Raw genomic sequence first — 18,823 nt, 5'->3', positions numbered from 1 at the left:
CATGAGGGACGTAACCTGTTTCTGTGCCTCTGCCCATTGATTTTTTGGCAGATCTGGCCAACCATTTGCCATTGGCAGAGTATGGAAATGGAATCTGTATCCCTGTGATACTATGTTTAGCACCCACTTGTCCTGGGTTATTAACTACCAATTTTGAGCAAAAAGTGCTAATTTTCCCTCTAAGGGTGCTGCCAAAAGATAAGTGCTTGGTGTAGGCAGAGGGAAGTCATTGGGACTATTTTCTGTAGGTTTGCTCTTTATCTCCTCCAGATTTGGAGGTAGAAGCGCCCCATTGCTTTAACCTGTATGAATCTTGTGCCTGGTATCTGGAACCCTTAGGGCATCTGGATTTGCCTTTTTGAGCTCTGTCTGACACAGGAAGGGACCAATTTTTTTGTAGGCCAGTGTCTACTGAATCTTGGTGGCTGCACTTGTAAGAAGTCTTTTACAGTTTGCATAGACTTAGCTTTGTCTTCCATATTCTTTAAAACCTCTTCTGCCTTAATACCAAACAGAGTATCATGCTATCATGTAAAGGTGCATCTAGCAATTTAGCTTTAACATGATCAGGCAAATTTTGTTCCTTTAGCCAGGCATGCCTCCTAAACACAGATCCAGTAACTGCGGCCCTGCAGGAGGCCTCTAAGGAATCAAAACCACATTGCAAAGTATGCTTTCCAACCTGTTCAGCTGCATGCAATAATTCCTGCAATTCTTTATTTTCTGCACATTCAGAAATCAACATCATTTTCTGTTTCAGCAATCCCATAACATGTTGTTGATACTTGAGCATATGAAATTGACAGTTTAAGGCCCTAATTGCCAAGGGTGCAGATGCATAAACCTTTTTCCCCATCTGTCCAGTGCCCTTGAATCTCTGTCAGAGGGGGTAGGATTTTTTGCTGTTGAGGCTTTAACTCCCTTTGGACCCTGTGAAATAGTTTCAGGATCAGCAGCCGGGTTTCTAAATAAAAATTTATGAGAGTCAGGGACCCTGTAATATCTATCTGTCAGGCTTGCTGGAAGCCGGAGGTAAGAAGTCAGGGGTCAATCTAGACTCCGAAAACACATCATCCACAATGTCTAAAACAGGGGGTATGGCTAAAGGCCTGTGCTGAGGGAGAAGGAAATCCCTGAGCCTCTTTTTTGATTCTGAGAAATCTTGACTCCCAGTGAAAATGCTCCCTCAAATTATGCAAGGTTTCTCCAAATGAATAATCCTCAGGAGGTGATGCAGATGGTATAGACTCCTCTGCATCAGAATCCTCATAGGGAGGTATAGATAATTCCTGATCAGAAGAGAAATCAGAAGAAATAGAAACCTGATCTGAAGATTCATAATCAGTGTCTTGCCTAGGCCTCTTATCTGGAGGGGGATGGGAACCCCTGCTTAAGGTAATAAGGTCTTCAGCCATTTTTATCATCTGTTTTTTAGACATAGAAGCCTGTGCACATGGCTCATGCGTCAGTTTTTTAGTTTTAGAAGTTGCTTTTGTCTTTGGTTTTGCAGCTGCCGTCGGTTTGATATACAAATGTTGAGGCCTAAATACACCCACAGAAGCCGGTGCCTGCTCAGCGGTTCTGGACCCGTCTGAGGGAGATACATCCATGGGTCCAATACTTTGAGTATCTCGCGGCATGCCGGACTCCACATGGGTGTCGACAGGGGCCTGCTACTCGAATGTAGTGGGTATCAGGGGCTGCAAAGCGCCTCACTGAGTACCAGCAAACCGGCCACTGGCTTAGGAGAAGCGTCGTCGGTTTTGGACCTCGACTGTCCTTTTCTTTGCGTTTTTATGTACTCCGGTAGTCGGATTGCTATCCGATGACATTTCGGGGTAGTTAAATCAGTTTCCAAAAAACTTTGAGGCAAAAATATACTGATGCTTAATAGAGCGTTGGTTAAATCTAGCACAAAACCGACAGCCAGGCACGTTGCAATCAGGGCCTAGGCAAGGAATACAGTATAAATGGAAATCCTTATGAGGTATTTGCTTCCCACAAGTAATACAATTAACTTTTTCTGACATTGGTATGGAGCAAGAAAAAAGTTTCCCCAACGGGGTACTTAGCTTTAGTGAAGACTTCAGTTCTGAAACTCAAACTCGAATATTTCAGGAGTTGGCCAACTGGCACTTGCGAAATGCTTCTACTTTGGGCACCGCATGGCGAGAAAGACTGAAGAAAATTGCGTCGGCTGCATGTTTTATACCCCTGACAACCTGACGTCATGGAAGAGGAGACAGCAACCAACGCAGGACCCAAGACTTTGGAATTCAGGACGAATGAGGGCAACCTGCCAGCAGATTACCCAAATGTAATGACTGCAACAGTGAAACACGAAGAACATGAGTCCAGAAGTCCCTGAAGAATGTTCCTTGCTAAGTCTGAACTAGACCTACAGAAGAAATCAAGTTTCTAGTACTTTCTAAAATTATAGACAGATGACCAAATTGCAGCTTTTAGAATACTTCTAGAATCCAATCCTTTCCAAAAACCCATAAATGGAAAAAAAGGCCCTGGCAGAGTGGACCTTGACCCTACCTGGAAAAATGTTACTGCAGTGAGCATAAAAAAGGTAATAGCCTTAAGACAATCATATGAAAATAGTCTATATTGATAGAGGTTGCACCTTCTTACCTTCAGCAGATATGAAGATCTGAAAAGATTTAGATATGGCAAGACTGTACCAAAGTTGTCAGTTGACATCCAAAGCATGCAGTATCCTCGCTCTCTCTCATGTTTAAGAAAATGGGGGAATGGACACTTTGGCTTATAGTAAACTCAGCCAGCACTTTATCCATAAATGATTAGTTCTCAAAAAAAAAAAAAAAAAACTCTGTGGAAAATAAGATCGGGCTGACTCACCATAAAAGGTAAGTTCTCGAAAAAATAAAACCGGTCTCTGTGGAAAATAAGATAGGGTTGACACGCCATAAGAGCTTGCAACTTGGACACTTCTTATAGAAGTTCAAGCAACATGGAAAACAGTTTTACTGATTAAGAACATCAAGTCAGTCAGATTAGCTGGTTCAATTTGAACAAGTGTTAGCCTCTCCAGTACAAAATTAAGATCCCAAGAAGGGGACATTTTCTTGGCAGCCTCTTAAGTAAAACCTCTTTTCAAAAACATTTTGACATGAGAAAGCCTTGAAAGAGGAGTATCCAAGGGCAGACATGCTAAATTGGCCAATAAATGAACCTTGATGGAGGAGTAAGAAAGGCCATTAGAAAGTTACTTACACTGTAAAACTAGAGAAAAACTAGTCTTGAATAGGTACTGGTTACATTGTAGTTTGAACCAACTAAATAACCTTTTCCATTATTAATGCATGATTTTCTAATAGCAGTCTTCCTTGCCTTCATTAGTACCTGTTGCACATCCACAGTAAATAGGTGCCTAAAGGCAGTCTGCTGAAATTGACTGATGTCAGGGTGTACCACACACCACTGATCTTTTGTAATCAGATCCATTCTGTGAAGCAGTTTGTGGTAATTGCTCCTGGTCATTTCCAAAAGGGAAAACCACCATTGCTTGCGGCAAAAAGGGAGTCACCACAAAGATCTTGGTGGATTTCTTCTGAATCTTCAGAAGTACACAGGATCTCGGTGGAAAGGTTGAAAAAGCATAAAGACACATTCCTGTCAAGGAAAAAGGCACAGGTCTTTAAAGCCCTTCAGGAACGGAGTCCTGGAACAGAATTTTGCCAGCGGATTAGAGAGGAATTAAATGGGTTTACTAGAAGAACTCCCCACAGATGGATCAAATCTTGGAAGATGCCCTGATCTGACTTGCATATGCGAGGGTCTGCCTTGTCCTGTTCAGTTTGTCTGCCACACAACACTGCTCTGACAGAATGGGATAGAGTAAGACTGTACTGTGAAGCTATACCCAAACTAACATGACTAGTCAGCAAATGTGGTATAATCTGGTTTGCCCCTGTTTGAATATGTACCACCAGACTGTGGTATTGACTTAATCAACTTGAGAGGTTCTAGAGATCAAAGATGATTCAGAGAGTTGAGCGTTTTGATCAAGGCAAGCATCTCTTTCATAATTAAGTGCCTGCATCTGTCTTAGATGTCCCAAACACCTTACCTATTAACCCTCCTGAAAATGCTCCCCAAGCAGAATCTGAAACTTCTGACAGGAATGTTTTGGAACAGGGAGGGATAAGAGGAAACCTAAATTTTGGAATATTTATTGTCTCTACCAAGTAATTTGTTTACTGACAAACTCCAGCACTGGGATTTGAAAAGACAAGGAATACTGATGCTGTGACAAAGCAGACTAAGACATCATTGCATCGTTCTCATGTGGAGTCTTGCTACGGTTATCATGAAAATCAGATGCCTTGAGAACCCAACATTTTGTGGTATTCCCTTGCAGTGATTGAAGTCAGATTGGAAAGCCTTAGACAGCTCTAGATATAGATTTATTTTTTTCCTGTGGAAGAAAAGCTCTTTGAACTGAGGTGTCCAGCTGGCAGCAATGGACACAAACCTCTGAGAAGGAGTCAAACAGGACTTTTGAATGTTCTCGTGGAATCCCAACTTCTATAAGAGATCTGTCAACCAAGTGAGAAACTCCTGGCACTTTGTAAAAGACACTACAAAGATCAGGCATGTACTATTATGGTAAGTTTTTACCTAGTTTTTCTCTCCTGCTGTTCTTCAGTACTCTTGACTCAACTTTTTAGAGTCCTACTGACCTGTACATAGCCCAGCCACCTCTGCTCTTACATAGAACTCCCTGCCTTTCCTGCTCTCATTTCTGTCCTTTGTATCAGCTTCTCTGATTGTTTTCTTAGTCCTTCCTTGTGGGTGTAATACCCCCCTTGGTGAACTCCTGCTCTCTTCTGCTTGCCCCCACCCTGTTCCTATACTTCATCATACTATTTACCTAACTCCTCATTCTCAAGTCTATCGTTTCCTTTATATGCAATTTATCTTTTCTCTTCTGCTTGCCTCCCTGTCCCCCCCCCTACCGTAGGGTAATGTTGTAGGTCACCCATACTCCAAGCCTTGGCGTGTTTTTTTTCCCTTGGAGCCATCTTTACTCTCTCTCCCCTCTCAACGAGCGGTCCTGAGGTGTATCCGAGCCTTCCACAGGTAAGCCTTACTGTTTAATTCTGCTGCCTCCTGCAAAACTAAGGAAGGGTAACTAAAGAGCCTGTGTGAGGAACAACAGGAACAATCGCTATTTCTGCAATAAAAAGGTTTGTGCTGGTCAGAACTAGAGCAGTGTAGCCTTTATACGTCGTTTGTTTGTGTTTGTTCTGTAATCCTATATTACTGCTGCCTCTAGTAGATCTGAAAGAGCAACTAAACAGCCTGTGAGTGGAAAAGTAGTAAAATGCTATTATGCATTAAAAGAGGTTCGTGCTCAACTGAACTTGGGCAGAGTAGCCTTTCTAGGCTGTTCTGTGTCTGTTCTTTTCTGCAATCAACTGAAGGTCTTGCTACAAAATTAATAACTAGAGGGATTTGACTGTTTACTATACTCTGGCCGTTTTATTTGTCTTAGCTCTGCTCTCGTACTTGTGCTTGGCTGTACTAGAACTGTACAAGCTAAAAGGGTAGGCTGTTTTACAGGTTCAGCCATTGTGTGTTTGCTCTAATTCTGTGCTTAATTACTGTTATCGCTGCATTTTTAACATGAAGTGTAGACTATTACACCATAGCTAGTCTATTACAGTAGAACAGTACAAGCTAATGGGAAGGCTGATGCACAGGTTCAGCCGTTTTCTGTGTCTGCCCTGATTCTGTGCTTAATTACTGATTCGCTACACTTGTAAATGCTAGAAGGGTAGACTATTACACATTTGATGCTGGATTCAACACACAATAAATATGACCTTTCACGATGGTTCCCTTCTTTCTCTGCTTCACTGACTAAAACATACTAAATATGGGTTTCCCACTTACCTGCTCTCTGGTTTAGGACGCAACTAGTGTTTAGCAGCCATTTCATTTCCTTGGATATTGCTCTTCTGTATGCATGGACACTTAGGAGCCAGTTAGCCGCTTAGTAATATTCCCTAAGCAGTACTGCTTTGAGTTGACGTAACCACAAATTGTGCTGAAGTTTATAAGTATTACCGACTGCCATACACTGTCTAGTAGCTATCAGATATTACTGTGCTATATTGATCGTTGCTCTGCTGAAATTACCTGTACTGACTGGTCATTTGAATCCTGTTGTAACAGCTAATGTTTGTAAGCCTGTTTTAGTATGTTTGCCACTCTGTTTTAATTTGAATTGTTAATTCTGTTCATTGCATATGTAGCATCTCTGTTTTTATCGTATCCTGTTTGCCAACACATTTACAAAATTGCATAACTCCACTGTATTGTGTAACTGTTTTTTTTCTACACTGCTGTATCTTTTATCACTACTCCTATACCCCCCACTCATATCTCATTCACCCTATTTATCCTGCACTCAGTTCCTAATCACCCTATTTAACCTGCACTAAGTTTAAACCCTCACTCTCCCCTCATTTCTTAATTACGAGATCTCCTCACGTTTTCTACTGTATTATCCCTAAACATCCACACATTTCACCCTCCAATTTTTACTCACACTTTACTGACTCTAACCCTCTTTACATCTCCCCTCTACCCCTTATAACTCTCTCTGTATTTGTTTTATTTTTACAGACAAATAAAGCCACCCGACCAGCCCAGACGCCCTCGGGCCCACTCTGTCTGGATATTCACCTACAGTCAAGTACCTCCAGTGTGCATCCCTCTCCAGTGAAAACCATCTAAGTATGTTCACCTCATCTGTTAAGGATACCTGCTACCATTAGTCCTTGATTACTCCTGTGGTGGCTCTTACTCACCTGCAGACCACACCCAGTAACTATTTTATCTTTTACACTTGACTCGTTATCCCTTCCTCTTCTAGACTCCCTCCATTCTACCCTTCTCTAACTTATACCTCCTACCTGAATTGCTCCTACTGCCTACTTAACCCTCTTTCCCTGTCTGCTGCTTTCTATCAAAGTTGTGTTGTCAGTCCTGTGCACCCCTCCTAGTTTTTCTCTCCTGCTGTTCTTCAGTACTCGTCTCAACTTTTTTAAGAGTCCAACTGACCTGAACATAGCCCAGCCACCTCTGCTCTTACATAGACCCCCCCTGCCTTTCCTGTTCTCATTTCTGTCCTTTGTATCAGCTGCTAGGTCTTCTTAGTCCTTCCTTGTCGGTGTAGCCCTGCTCCGTTCGCTCCCCTACCCTACCCCCATTCCCACACACCCCATTACAATTACCTTTATACCTAACTATCCCTCCCCTTCCTGTCCTACTACCCACTACAGCTCCACTTGCTGTCACTCGCCACTCTCACATAATTAATCTGTCAATCTTATCAACATCACTTCCAAGACACCTCCTACTCTCCCAACCCAACCATACTCTACTCTAACATGCAATATCTACTTTTATCTTCTACACTACTACTGTTTCTCTATTACCACCTCTTACCACCCCACTCTGTATAATCCACTCCAATGCTCTCCAACTTCTCACTCTTACAATATACCACCAACTACATCATCTTTTACTACCTCCCCAGATCTCTTCACTACCTCTACCACAAGCCTATACAAACTACCCTTCTTACAAGTTATTAAACCTTCCCCTAAAGCCAAGTTAAAGCTACTCAAACTCTACCATTTACTACTCTTACACCTCTCTTTAAACTACTCTGCTCTGAGTATGTCCATTCCAACACAGGCCCCTCATTCATCTCCCCCCCACCCTCCCCAACACCTCCTCCACAATTAACTCTCCACTGCCCCCGTCTCACACCTCTAATAATCATCAGTCACAGGCACAACAATCATTCCCTGCCAAAGACTTAACCATTTACTCTCGGAATATTAAAATCCTAACAAATAAGGTTACTGAGTTGCACTCATGGATTGCTCTCAATGCCCAAAACATTCCTTCCCTATCAAAAACCTGGCTTAAGTCACATATCTCAGACAGTGAAATACTCCCAAACTGGCTATAACATCTTCAGATCTGACAGACCTGTAAAAAAAGGAGGTGGCGTAGCCATCCTCTACTAACAACCTTAGCATCTCTCCTTACACCTACTCTATTCCTAACTCCCTCCCTGCTGAACTCTTCATTCTCAACTGCCATCTGAACCCACATAAACTTGTTTTAGCTTCCATCTATATTCCTCCTGGCAACAATTTGCCCATTCTTGAAAACATCCTATCCTGGTTCTCGTCAATATACCACGAGACACATCCTCGGTGATGTCAACATAGCCTGGTCCAAGCTCTTAACTGATTCTCTCCAGCTCAGCATCCACCTTCATGGGTCCCACCAACTTATTTCAACACCTACTCGATTCCATAGAAATTCAACCTTCAGGTCCATAATTGACTGGATCTTAACCAATACCCCTCACCACTACCACAATCCCACCACATTACCCAATTCCCTCAGTGACCATCTCCCTACCTCCATCATTAGACACAACCACAATACTCCCAAAACCCACCTCATCAAGGACCATCGAAAACTACCTACTTTCGACTCTTCCCACTTCAACTCTATTCTCCACAACACAGATTAGTCCATCCTTAAAAAGCTCCCCCTAAATGATGCTGTCAGCACTTTCAATAACATCTTCTTGAGTACCCTAGATTCCCCTAGATCCATCTAGGAAGATCAGAGTAAAATCAAATCATGCTCCCTGGCTCTCCACAGAGACCAAGTCCCTTATGAAACAAAGAGACAACACTTGGAAAGCTTGGATTAAAACTATACAACCACCTCTTCTCAAATATAGACAATTGAGGAACCTTGCTAAAAAACTTAATACCAACGACAAAGTCATACTACAGTCCTGCCCAGCTCAACAATAAATCCAATCCTCGCAGATTTTGGTCAACTCTCAACAACATTCTCTATCCTGGAAGTCCCACTAATCCCTCACCATACCCAAACTCTTTCCCACTAGAAACTGCCACCCTCTTAAACAAACACTTCATCTCTTCCATCCAAAATCTCATAACCGCTAGTACTAACCAACTTCTATACCTGCTCCTCCTAGTCTAACTAGCACAACTTCATTCACCTTTCAGCCTGTTCCCACTACCTATATCAAATCTCTGTTACTTAAACTAAAACCATGCTCTCCCTCCACTGACAAATTACCTCCTACATTCCCCAAACTTGCTGCTGACTATATTGCCTATCCTATATCTATGCTAACTAACAGATCCACTCTTGAATCTACTGTCTCCACCCTCTGAAAATCCTTATTTTCTATCCCTCTTAATAAAGGTATAAATTCCACTGAACCTTCTAATTACCATCCTATTGCTATTCTGTCCCCCCTCGCTAAGATACTAGAGAAATGTGTCCACTCTCAGCTTCTTAAACACCTCCTAGAACATAACTTGCTTACCCATACCTAACATGGATTTCATCCACAGTACCACCACTGCCCTCCTCTCTTTCACAAACACCATTGCAGAGGCTCTAGACAAGAATAAACTCATTTCTCAACTTTTCTAGATCTCTCCAAAGCTTTCAATACTGTCTCTCATCCTTTACTATTATCCAGACTTGCTAGCTTACACCTATCCCTCTCATCACTTGCTTGGTTTAATGATTACACATCTGCCAGGGAACAATCTCTCAAATGGCTGTCAGCCTCTTCCCTTTTTCTTCCCATCTCTACTGATGTTCCTCAAGACTCCATCTTAGGACCCCTTTTGTTTAACATCTTCACCAATGATCTTTTCTCCTCTTGTAAAGATTCTTCTCTCATTCAATATGCCGATGACTCTACACTTTCCTCTACCTCCAACAACATTTCTGAACTACATTCCCTAACGCAACAAGCTCTACTATCCACAGAACAATGGCTTTCTCAAAACCTACTGATTAATACCAAAAACACTAAACTCCTACTTTTCCTTCCCCGTTCTCATTCTCACCATAAAACCTCCTTTGTTATTACATCTTCTAATAATACAAGTATCCTACATGACAACCATACCAAACTCCTAGGGGTCATCATCGATAATGAACTAAAGTTCAACCTACACATACACCAATGTATAAAAAGAATACACCAAAAATTAAGCCTGCTTTATCGGAACAAAAGATTCTTAACTCCTGATTCTAGACTTACTCTTGGACAGGCCCTCCTCCTCCCTACCCTCCTTTATGTCACCCCAGCCCTTACCAATACTCAGGACACCACTCTTAAGAAACTTCAACAAACTTACCATAAAATACCCAGATTCATTACTAACTCTCCATACAAATCACACCACTGCACTGCCTTAAACTCTCTCCAGTGGCTTGAACTTCCCCAACTATTAATACTTCATCAATTTCACATACTTCACGCTATCCTTTATAAACCTTCCTCCTGTCCATCTCTCTCAGGCTTAGTCTCTATCTACACTCCATCCCAAACCCTCCGTACTTCTAATAAACAACTACTTGACATTTACCACCCAACAAAGTCCATAGGCAAACTACTTTATAAACACTATGTCACCCATGCCTGGAACAGCCTTGATTTACCTATAATTCCACACACCTCCCACTTCAAAACTAAACTAAAAACATATATTTTCTCAATTCCAAGACCTGCCCTTGTAATGACCCCACTTATCCCCCCCACACTCTCCTTTATTAAGGACCCCACACACAGCCCCCCTTTCACTTTTCATAAGGTATTTACACACACTCCCTTACCAAGGACCCCACTTAGTCCCCCCCCTTTACTTCTCATAAGGTATTTACATAATTCCACACAAACTGCAGAATTATATATTTACTTTGTTTTACTGCTCTACCCAATGCATTATCTCACTGAAAAATTATGTTTCTTAATGTCTTTTTTGGCTCCATCTCAATACTTGGAATTTGTTTGTATGTACCTAACAAATGTAAAACTTTTGCTCTGTATAATTGTTTCTCGCCACATTATTTTTAGTATTAATGTTACTCTGTAATAGAAATGTATTGGAGCTTTTCTACTGGGTTCTCCACTGAAAATGGGCCACAAGCCCAGTTGGACTAACCCAGTTAAACATCAATAAATAATTAAGTTCTTACACATCTGTACCATGTCCTGACTCGCATCACTGTTGCAGCATTTCGAACAAATGAGTGATTCACAGAGCATAAGTGAACAAAAGGAATTGTCTAAGGACTGACCTAACAAAGGCAGCCCTGGATCTTGAAAAAACATGAACTCTGTAGTGGTTATTGCAGGTGTGCATGGATGACCAGGTGGCAGCTTCCAGGATTGTCATGGCTTCTACCCTTTGAAGAAGCCTCCCAAGGAGGTCACTGCCCTGGTAGAAGGAGCTCATAGGCAGCCAGGCAGGGTTTTGCTACAGTGCGAGTAACAAAATGAAATGGGTTTAGAAATAAAGCTTTTTAATGGTTTGTTTAGATACTGGTTGGCCCAGCCTGGAGTCAGTGAAACAATTGGTCTGTTTTAGGAGTAGACTTAGTGTTATCCAAATATAATTTCAGCTGTCTGTGCACATCTAAGGAATGTAGGGGTCTTTTATTCCTGTTCTGAGGTTGGGAAAGTAAGATGACCTACACGAGATCTTACACCATCCATATCAGGCACAAAAGGAGGATTAACCCTCAGGGATACCCTGTCCTTGTGAAACAAAGAAAGTGCGACTGCATGAGTACCTGTAGTTCTGAAATTATGCTAGCAGAAGTGACAGCAAGCAACAGGATAGTTTTCCAGGTGGAAAATTTGAGAGTAGAAAAAGCAGTTGGCTCAAAAGGAGGCAAAATGAGTGTTTCTAACAAAATTGAGGGCACTGGTTTCCACAGAAGGCTTAAGTTTAGTACACCTTTCAGAATCTGTATGACCTCAGGCCTGGACATAACAAGCGGACTGCTGGGTAGACAGGCAGAAACAGCTAACAGGTGGGCTCCGACAAAAGAATGTGCCAGATCTGCTTTCAAGTCTTCAAATAAGATAAGACAAGAGGAACCTCCGAGTTTGTGGATTTCAGTGTTGGGTCTTCTTACCTCCTCCTGGAGAGCCCAAAGTACATCCTGAGAAAAATGGTGTCTGAAAGGGATAAGAATCCTATCATCCATAGGCTTAGGTTTCATGATGATAAAGTAATTGCGTCTACTGTGTGATGAGGTCCACTTTGTGGGGTAGTTTGTAGTGACTGCCTTTAGCTAAATAACAGAGAAGTGTGAAACCATGCTGCCTTGGCCAGAAGTGAGTCACTAGTAAGATTTTTTTCTTCTTTTTGGATCTTTAGTAGCACTTAGTATTAGAGGGAAGGGAAGGCAAGGCATAAAGGAACTTTCCTCTCAACTGAAAAGAGTGCATCTGTCCTCCATGCCAAGGTGCAAGGAGTCCTAGGGAAAGAAGGTGAGCTACGTGTTGCCCTCAAAAGCAAATAAATCTGCGGTGTACCACACTTATGGATTTTGTCTGTTGAAGGTCCACTCAAGGGGATCTTCAGACTTGCTTAGTGAGTCTGCCACAATGTTGTCCTGTGATGGAACACACTCCTTAAAGGAGCATGTTTATCTAGACAGCCAAGTCACAAGAAAGCTCAATCAGCCTAGCCTGCACAGCTGGTGTGCTGATATGGGTTAGTGCCAGCACAGCCAGCTGTAAATCTGTAAAGAATGATGTACTTTGACTATCAAACTTAGTTATACAAAATGTTTGTGTTACAAATGTATTAGAACTGTATGGCATTTGAATATCAAACAGATTTGTATACATGCTTATATTACAAGCAGCATCAAAATGCATTTGTAAAGTTGCTAGTGTTAAAAAAAAACAAACAAAAAAAAAAATGTGTCAACAATGGGGCCTGCTGGACAAAGAAAGAACATACATGTGATACTGTAAGCATATATGTTAGCAAAGGACACTGGAAGAGTAGCAGTTAATTTCAGATCAGATAGTTTTGGAAAATCCTTGAAATTAAATAATCTGTTAAGCTATCAACACAGCACTCCACTGTGCTGAATGGTACTGGAGTCAGTAGGTGGAGAGAGATGGGACGATATGGACTAGTGCCAGCAAAGCCCACTGGAGTTCTGTAAAAAGTGATATGTCCTTTGACTATCAAACAGAGTTATACAACATGCTTGTGTTACAAATGTATAAGAACTGTATGGCATTTAAATATCAAACTGATTGGCACACATGTTTATGTTACACACACATGAGAAATGTATGGCATTTGAAAATCAAACTATATTTGTAAAGTTGCTAGTGTTAAACAGTGGGGCCTGCTGGACATAGAAGAAAATACATGTGAGGCTATACATGTATGTATATATGTTCACAAAGGACACTGGAAGAGAAGCCATTAATCACAGTCCACTTAGTTTTGGAAAATCCTTGAAAATTCTTGAAATTAAATTATCTATTAAGCTATCAACACATCACCCCACTCTGCTGAATGGTGCTGGAGTCAGTAGGTCTGGGAAAGACCATTGTTTAATAGCCTCTGTAAAGAAGAGGGGAAGAACTTGAATTGTTTCATGGCTCCAGGGCCCTGCCATAAACATTTAGATGTGTACTGTTGCTGTCTAGGCTAAATATCTGTCTCGGCCTCAAAGGAGGATACCGTGAGAACCTAGAGTCAGGTAACCAGATGAGGTCATTCTGCCAGCCATCTTGGAAATGATGTTTTAGATATTACAGTGGGAAATCTCAGAGTATTGGGTATTCTGTCTTCGGCTTGACAACAAGAAGTACCATTTACCACATCATCTGCCTTGCTCTGGGAAGCAAGAAGGGAATAGCAATTCTCCCAGATTCGGTCAGGAAAATATAGTGAAGGTTAGTTTGGATACTGTTTTGTCTATGTCAGTCCATCAATGCTATTTTCAATATTTCCTTTGATTTAAAATCTGTATCTTACTGCAAATATATATTCTCAGTATTGTCATGTTGTTATTTGTTATTAAATATATTTAAAGCTTTTATTATGGCTAGTCCTTTTAGAAAGCACTTAACCTTTGAAACTGCTTATATTTGTTTAGTGACACTATGGGCCAGTCCAGGAGGCCTAGCTGTCTTGGTCAACTACTACAATTTGTATTAGTATTAATATTACACAGCATAATTGGACACCTTTTGTTAAGGGCCTTACAGCAGCTGATTATGGAGTGTCTGGTGGCATTGATAACTACCTTACACTTTCATCAGAAGGGGGTACAGCAGGTAAATCTGTGTCAGCCTTTCCCAGGTGTGTGTGTGTGACTGGCAGCTACTTGGGGCAGGGACACGAAGCACTGGGTTCAGAGAGAGGGTGCTGGAAGTCCTAGCTTGGACACCTGGCTGAGGACCTAACACTACAGCTGTACCAGTGGGGAGTCAATGGGGGCCTCGATGAAGACGTACAGAGAGAGATCCAGACCCTGGGCTGAGTGGGTTCCCTGTGTGCTCTTAAGGGAAACTGTGCTTGACGCAGACAGGTCTGCATCTTGAAATATTGAGTGTATCCCATTTGTGTACCAAGTGGATGTCCCTCTACAGTGTCAGTGGTAAGGATTCAGCTCCTTGCTCAGCTGGTATAATCTGGTACCTCCTTGCCCATTTATGTACTACATAACAGTAATATTGTCGGTGAATTCTCAAAGAGGGCCTATTTTTCAGAGGAGTAAGAAAACCTGAAGAGCTTGAATGAGAGCTGTCAGCTCTTTCAGACTGATGTGTTCCTTCCTGAGGCCGGACTGTCAAAGGCCCTGGAACTTGTGGATGCCCATCCATGTCCCTCCAAGTCTTATTTGAGGTGTCTGTGGACATCACATTTCTTGACTTGATGTCTGTACTTTGGTAGGTAGTACTATATTGAGGTTTACCTGAACCACCTACCTTAAAATCCCCTTGAAGCAAAGTTATGAAGGACATCTGTGACTAGGGAGAAGAGTGTGTCAGAACCATACAGTTTTCAGGTACCACTGAATTGTCCAAGAAATTACTCCACAAAGTATGGCAGGTGCACACGGCCACACCAATGCAAAGTTAAAATAGAAAAACTGCCAGCACCAGAGTAGAGGAGAGAATTCCTTTATCACTGAGGAAGGATCTTATGCTTAAACCGGTCTGATTATTTGCTGGGTAGGTGTTTTACACACTACCCTGTTAAAATAAAGGAATTCTCTTATCTACCAGGGTACTGGCGTTTTTCTGTTTTGAACACTGAATTGTCCTCATATGCAGCCTGGCTAAAGGGAGCACTGGAATGGTTGCTGCCATGAATCCCAATACTCTCAGAATCTCCCTGGCTGAACAGGCACCGAGGAACGTTAGAGACTGGAAGTAAATTTTAAGGTTTTACACCTTTTCTTGAGGTAAGCAGGCCTGCATCTTTTTGATATCCAAACTGCATCTCAAAAAACTAGGTCCTGAATGGGATGGAGGGAAGATATTTTTGTAGATGGCTGACAAATCTAACAGCAGGAGAAGTTTGACACTGAACTGGAGGCAATGCAGTAAGATCTGAGGCAGAGAGGCCTGGATCAACAGATCTAAAACTAAGGAAATATCTGAACTCTCTGAGCACTGCAAAAGGCCACCATAGGTGCTAGTCACTTTGTGAATACTCAGGGGGCTGTAGAAAAAAACAAAAGATAAACCTTGATGATTTGATGGGAAATATGAAATTCACCCCGGGATCATGTCAGTCACCCTACTAGACAGGGGTCCAGGGAAGTAAATACTGTGGTAAGAAATAAACAGATAATTGTTATGGCTAGGCTTGTATAGGCCCTAGGGCCGATACCCTAGTACCAACCTATGAACCTATAAAAAAAAAAGTGGGATGACCCAGTAAAGAACCTCAGGAATTTCCTACAGGAGGGATGAACGGGAATACACAGGTAGGCATCCTTCAGATCCAGAAAGACTAGGAATGCCTGTGTGAGAAAGAGCAAATGGGTCTGGAGGGAGGGCATTTTAAAAGCTGGCACTTGGAGGAATGTTTTGAGAAAAGAGAAATCCAGTATGGATCTCCACTGTCCTCTTCTTGCAGCCAGAAAATCTCGAGTAAAAATCCCTTCCAACAAATTGAAGAGGCACTGGATCTACTATGCCTTGGACCTGCAATTAGTGAAGGATGGGAGGAAGAAGCTTTAATTAACTGTGGGGCAAAGGGAGGATGCCTGTCCTTCAACGTTATAGTGCAGTCTTTTTATGATGGACAGTAACCCTCATCTGTGGTAATCTTTCCCAGTTTGAAATGGACTGAGTGAAACTTTTCAAGAGAGGCACAGTAAGAATGAGGGTGAAAGGGCTGCAAAGTAGTCATGGTGACTTATGTGAGAAGAGGCGCCTCCCATATTTGAGGTCACTTACAGGTTTTTCTGTGAATCTTTTCCTGGGCATCTTCCTGTGCTTTTGCAGAGGTCTATGCTCCCTTCTAACAAAATGAGTAGGCTTGGATGGCCAATTCCTCTGGTATCTAGGTATGGAGGCAAGGGGGATTTGTCTGCAGTATTTCAGTTTTACCTTACTACTGTAAGTTTTTTAAAAGGATAGCTGCTTGTGGTCATAACAAAACATTTTTGGCCAAGGATGAAACAATGAGCACAGCTTTGAAATACTCCTGCATGGAATGGCTGCAAACCCATGCTTATCTGCAAATAACTGCAACTGCTTTGAAAGATGCCTCAACAGAATCATAGTTGAGCTTTATACTGTGTCTATTCACTTCAGTGGCCTGAATAAACCACTGACAAAATGTGTTTCTTAGACTCTGTGCCCTTCAAATCCACCACTACCTTATTTAGACTTGAGAGAACAGGTATTTGGTCATCTAAGTATAGTAGCTTGTAGCCCTGAAAGCCAGAAAAATATAAAACTTTTTCCCCATCTGTCTACAGCCCCATTATCCCTGTCTGAAGGAAGGGCATTAACATTAGGTAGTAACTTAGGTTTGGCAGAAGAGAAAGACACAGCTGAGGAGTCAGCTAAAGCATTTATACAGGACTTAACTTCCTCTGGTATTTGTAGAATCTGTCGGGCCTTTTGGGAACAGGAGGCTGCAAGTCAGGAGCCAAAAAGGAGGATATGAAAGCATCCAAAAAGGTCTACAAGACTGGAAGGACAGGGAAAGGGGCAGTAGTGCCCACCTCCAAGAGGTTGTATTGCATATTTTGGACATCAGAGACTTGTCTAGACTCCCATTCAAAATAACTCATATTTAAAATGGTGTCCTCAAATGATGCCTCTTCCACAGGGGAATTGGGTGAAATGAAATAGTCACCATCTGAAGGAACCTGACCAGGTGAATGAATGTGAGAGGAGTAAGCTAATGAATGGTCATCAGAATGTGAAGCCTCTTCCTCTTCAGAATAAGACTCTACTAACGTTTTCAGGAGTAAGAGGGAGTTGAAAAGAAAATAGTTTAAAGACCATAATAGCTTTAAGCAATCCAGGAGAAAAGTTCATCTACTACTCCTTGCTAGGAAGACAGGAGACATGCTTTGCCTTTCACTGCTTTGTCTTTCAAGTGACATCCAATCTGAACAAAGCATGGAGACAATAACACCTGATGTGCCTCAATAAGATTGCCAGGAATCTCTTCCCTAACTAAAATCTGTTGAAGGCCTTCTGGTCCCTGTGAAATGATTTACGGTTCTCCCTTCTCAGTAGGGATAGTCTCATTGGATCTACAATTCACAAACTTTACTCCAGCCTCTGGGGGAGTTGTGGTAGAGGCTGTCTGAGGTAGAGTCAGATGTACTGTGTGTTCTGTAACCTCTGTGGATACACTGGAGTCTGGCTAGGCAACAGACAGTGTTAGACCTAGGTCTCATGAGGTTTTTTTTTCTTACAAGGTGGAAGTACACCTAGTGTGGAAGAATTCACAGTTTTGCAGTGGGCCAGATGCTTCATTTATTGGGTCTCCAAGAAAGTGTCTTGCGAAGACAGACAGGAACACTAAGTCTTGGTCACAAAAAACTGGCAAAACGGAACAAGCTTTACAGTAGTGTTATGTGCCTAGGCAGAAGAGATATTGGATATAAAGATCTTTGTAGGGAAGTTGCCTATTGCACTCTCACTTACCCCTCCAAGCTGCCATCTAACAATAATACAGCAAACAGTTTATATAATTAAGCTCCCAGACAGGACAATTATGAGATTCGGAGAAGCTAAATGTACTAACGAATACAAAAAAGATCTAACAGACCGACACGAGACCTGCATTCAAGCTGGGGGGCAAAGGCAGTCTGAACATTTATCCTTGTACATCTCAGTCTATATACCCCTACTCTTGTGAGCAGAGGTCAGACTTCAGACGTATGCTCCACGGAAGGTTTAAACTTTGGTACTCCAGCCAGACATCAGTGGAGAACACCCATTTTTTTGAAATACTGCAACAGTGACATCACTCAAGACATTGCCAGAGTAAAGCCAGGATGGCAACTTGTCGCCAAGAGGCTGTCAGTTTCTCCGTATATAGACTCCTAGTGAAGCTGAGAGACATGAATATATTAAATTTGCAGCTATTACAGCTTTAGCACTGGGCTGTACCTCTAACATCACTTGAAGAAACTTGCTACAAGTGGCTGCTCAGTGTGTGTGATGTATAATATACCCCTCACTGTGAAGATAAGAAGTTTCATCAAAGAAGTAATATTTAGTCACAGACTTTAAAGACAAAAATCAGATTTATTCCATGAATAAATAGAAGTTACAATATAATCATCTATTTTTGACAATGAATGAAAAATGAATACATACTTCATAATCCTGTCAAGAAAGGCTGCTCCCAAACAATGACAAAATGTTTCAACTGCCAATAAGAAATGAAGA

The 18,823-nt window shown here is 41.8% G+C and overlaps 1 protein-coding gene across 1 annotated transcript in view; it reads right to left on the bottom strand.

Annotated features, from left to right (window-relative positions):
• SMURF1 (SMAD specific E3 ubiquitin protein ligase 1) overlaps positions 1-18,823 on the bottom strand; it is a 2,072,011-nt gene that overhangs the window by 1,594,459 nt on the left and 458,729 nt on the right. The gene's annotated exons all lie outside the window — the stretch shown is intronic.

Source organism: Protopterus annectens, chromosome 12.part0 (genome assembly GCF_019279795.1).
Source record: "Protopterus annectens isolate FY-2018-M chromosome 12.part0, PAN1.0, whole genome shotgun sequence".
Lineage (NCBI taxonomy): Eukaryota > Metazoa > Chordata > Ceratodontiformes > Protopteridae > Protopterus > Protopterus annectens.
The sequence above is the reverse complement of the archived record's forward strand: the minus strand, read 5'-3'. Positions and strand labels throughout refer to the sequence as shown.